This window comes from Psammomys obesus, unplaced genomic scaffold (assembly GCF_907164565.1).
Source record: "Psammomys obesus unplaced genomic scaffold, mPsaObe1.curated_primary_1811, whole genome shotgun sequence".
NCBI lineage: Eukaryota > Metazoa > Chordata > Mammalia > Rodentia > Muridae > Psammomys > Psammomys obesus.
In genome coordinates this window covers 9,806,445-9,810,835 of record NW_026596034.1, presented here as the reverse complement: position 1 = coordinate 9,810,835, position 4,391 = coordinate 9,806,445, and the positions used below count along the sequence as shown (strand labels likewise).

Genomic DNA, 4,391 nt, shown 5'->3' with positions numbered 1-4,391 from the left:
ATTGGAAGCCCAGCTAGATTTTTAATTTTAATTTTTTTTGTGGGGGAGACAGTGAGGCAAAGTTAGTGTTAGACCATGTGGTGTTTGCAAGTGAAAGGGGATTCTTACTACAGGTGCTTCAGAACTGTGTGATGGGGGCATGGGAAGGTAAGAAAGAAGGATGGGGTATTTATGTCATGGCCTCAAATTGCAGAAAACATTAGCTCTTTTAGAGAACAAGTCAGTGTTTGTGTTATCTCTTTGACTCCAAATGAATGTACACTTACTTGGAGGATAAGGAGATTCACCATCTTAGGAAGGCAACTCCATGGCATGGCTGGAGAAATAGCAAGCCTGAAATGGCAAGGTAGATGGGTGTGAATATTAATTAGCTCACCTTCCATCTTCAGGCAGAAATGTTCTCTTATAAATTGGGAGAATGGCTAGACTCTAGAGTTTACTAAAGTTCTGAAAGTTGCACAGAGTATAAAGTTGCAAGAGCATAAATTCCTGGGAAGCACAGACTCAAGAGGAGTTCACATCAACTGCAGACTCTTCCCCATGGGCGTCTGACAGCTGTGTATGATCAAGACTGGGGGCAGGTAGGATGACCAGATAAAGCTTGTCCCTAGGTTTCAGTTACGAAACACTGCACAGGAGCTGGAGAGATGACCCAGCATTTAGAAGCACTTGCTGCTCTTCCAGAGGACCTGGGTTCAATTTCCAGAACCCACTCAGTGACTCGTAGCCATCAATAATTCAAGTTAGGGGAATCTGATGTCTTCTTCTGACCCCTGTGAAAACCAGGCATCTACACGGTACACAAACATACATGTAGGCCAAACTCTTATACATGTAAAACAAACAAACAAACAAACAAACATTCAAACACTGAAGACCACATAGGAACAAAAATTTACAGCAATTGGAGGAAAAACAGAAGCTGATCTCCTTTTTTTTATAGGTCCTGGTGAAGACCTATAAAGAACAAAAAATAAAAATAAAAAATAAAATAAATAAAAAGGAAGTTGTGGCAATTTACACTCTTACTAGGGGACCAAAAACTGTTATATATCAAGATTACTGTAGATTTTTTCTTTAGTGTTGATATCTCAAGGCTTGGATTATTATGATAAAATACCATGAGTGAAAGCAGAATGGAGAGGAAAGGATCTATTTTATCTTACAGCTCCACATCACAGTCTATCACTGAGGGAAGTCAGGGCAGGAATTCAATGCAGGGTCCTGGAGGTAGGAGCTGATGCAGGGGTCATTGAGGAGTGCTCCTTACTGGCTTGTTCCTCATGGCTTGCTCAGCCTGCTTTCTCATATACCTGAGGACCACCTTCCAGTGGTGACACCACCTGCATGGGATGAGACCTCACACATCAATTACTAGTTAAGAGATGTTCAACAAATCTGTCTACAGGCCAGTCTTATGAAGGCATTTTCTCAGTTAAGATTCCCTCTCCTCAGAGATGTCTAGGTTTGTATCAAGCTGACAAAAACTAACCAGCACAATTAAGAAGACATAGGATCACCGAGAAGGCTCCACCTCCAAGTCTGGGGAACACAGGGTCCCTCTAAAATTGTGACTAGACAAGAACTAGAGAAATCACTTCTGTGTGCTACTCCTGAGTCAGTAGACATGAGCTGTTAACTACTAAAACCTGACTGGATAAGGAAAGTGCGGGAAATGGCTCTCTCTGGAGGAAGTTAAAAACAGCTGCGAACAAAAATAACATCAAAGATAAGGGGTAATAATTTGTACTAGTTGAAAAATTTAAAGTGATACCTAACTGACATTATATTGTTTGAAAAGATAGTGAGATCAAAGCTAGATATGGAAAACCCAGAACAATCAGTAAAGATTTTCTTTCCTTCTACATAAGAAGGAAAACAAATAGTGTCATGACTTGCATGCTACATGCTTAGAAAACCAGAATATTATTGATAATGACAGAGTCTGTTGCCAGCTTGAACCAGCCACAGGCTTCTCTTTGTGCCTGGATGGATGACTGCAGAGAAGTGAGTCCCTAGGCATTCCTGTGTGTAGGGGGTAACACTAAGCTCTCTTCTCAAAGTATTCCAAATTTGTTAAAATGCTTATATCCTCCAGACCTTTAAGCTGATGCTGAGTGGTATCTAGCCAGTGCCTTCAGATACATTAAGGCCTCTTTCTTATTGTCTACATGCAAATTTCTCGGTCTGTTTATTTTAGAGGATTTATTTTTATTTCTGTGCGTATGAGTTTTGATATCTGTGGAGGACAGAAGAGGCCAGCAGATGCCCTGGAGATGGAGTTACAGGCAGTTGTGAATTGCTTGTCATGGGTACTGAAAACTTAGCTGCAGAGCAGCAAGGGCTGTCAACTCCTGAGCCATCTGCCCATCCCCATTTCGCTTCTTTTATGGTCTTGATTTATTCAGCAGGAACATTTCACTGGTCCCAATATCAAACAGGCTTTTCTGACCTTCTAAAAAACAAAACAAACAGAAAAAAACTCTTTGCTCCCAGTTTTCACTGCAAACCTGGCTAAAAACAGCTGGCACTAACAGCATCATGGTCCAAATACTGTAATATATATATATATATATATATATATATATATATATATATATATATATATGTTTTAGTAGTTTCATGACTTATATTAAGGTCTTTTTTTTTCAGTGCAAGTATATTTTACATAGGGTAAGAGATAGAGATCTGATACACAGTTTTTCTGGCATCATTTGTTGAACGTGTTTTCTAGCACATGTTTTGGGAACCTTTTTTAAAATTCAATTGGCTATTTTTTTTAAATCAAGTTGATTATTTTAGGGCACTTTATCGACTACATTTGCCTGTATACCTATTTTTTTTGTATAAATAACATGTTGTATTTTTTACTATGACTCTGTAATGTATATTTGAAAGCAGGGATTGCCTTTTTGCTGAGGATTATTTTGGTTACTCAGTGACTCTTTTGCTTACTATGAATTTTAGTGTATTTTCCCAGTTTTGTGAATAAATGCATTAGTATTCTGATAGGACTGACATTGAAACTGAAGCTCACTTTTTGTATAACGGGGATAGTATTTTGTTTTAATCTATATTATTTGCCAGTTTTATTCCTCTGGCTAAGAAATCCGGAGGTAACTCCAGGTTTACATTTCTTGTTAATAGTTCTTCATTAAGTTTAGTGCCTTTTTTTTTTGCCTCTACAAGCTGGTTACAAATTAATATTAATTAACTCCCACTTATTCAAAAATCTGCAGCTCTTTGTGAGACACACATTCATTAAAAATACACACAAGCAAAAGGCAAAATTAAAACACACTACTAAAAATGAGCACTGTTAAATTTTTGAGATATGTATAATAATACATGTACACACATAATTAGGAATTTTTCTATATATGCGAGCTGAAACTAAATATACCGCTTTATAATTTACTGCTTAATTGTGTAATATGGAATGAATATCATCTCCATACATAAGTATGAAATGTTCCAACTGAAAAATGAGTGTGGAAAATGGGTCAAAATCCAAACTCCAGTGAAATGCTGGTAACAACAAAATTACCTAAAAGAAAGTACTGCCAGCTGATGGGTAGAGTGAATGGAATTTTATGTGAGAAGTGGGAAATAGTCAGAGCTGGAGAGGACAGGAACTCCACAAGGAGAGCAACAGAACAAGAAAATTTGAACACAGGGAACTTCCCAGAGACTCATACTCCAACCAAGGACTATTCATGGAGATAACCTAGAACCCTGACAATGCAGCCACTTCTGATGAGAACTGATAGACTAAGATCAGAAAGAAGGAGAGGAGGACCTCCCCTATCAGTGGACTTGGGGAGGGACATGCATGCAGAAAGGAGGGGGAGGGTGGGACCGGGAGGGGAGGAGGGAGGAGCTTATGGGGGGATACAAAATGAATAAAGTGTAATTAATAAAAGTTAATTTAAAAAAAAGAAAAAAAGACAGAAACAAAAAAAAAAGTGAAATGAAGTTCAAAGATACATCAGAAAATGCTGAGAGAAAGAAAGTGGCAGCCAGATTTCAATATCAGAGAAAGAAGATGTCAAGGGCTGGAGCACACAGGGTAAGAACGGCTTCGGGGATGCCTTTGCTTCCAACGCATCACCACAAACTTGTTTCTTACTGTTTTTCATCTCTCCCCTAAGTCCTTCCAGCTCATGTACTCCTCTTATCACTTCAGGGTTCGGTTGCCTTGAGGGAGTATCCTCTTTAGGTTCTGGGCTGGGCTGAGCAGGCTCTCCTCTCAGGCTTCCATCAGCTCCCCTTGTGCCCTTTCTCCAGAAGCCTGCTTCTGCTTGCTGTGGGGGATCCTCCGAAGGATGGCCTTCTTCTGTCTTTGTTGTGTTTTGGACTGTTCCTTCGTTCTCATCACAAGTCTTTTGCAT

The 4,391-nt window shown here is 39.1% G+C and overlaps 1 pseudogene; it reads right to left on the bottom strand.

Moving 5' to 3' along the window:
* Window positions 1-4,048: 4,048 nt before the first annotated feature.
* On the bottom strand, window positions 4,049-4,391 carry LOC129686730 (transcription elongation factor A protein-like 8; annotated as a pseudogene).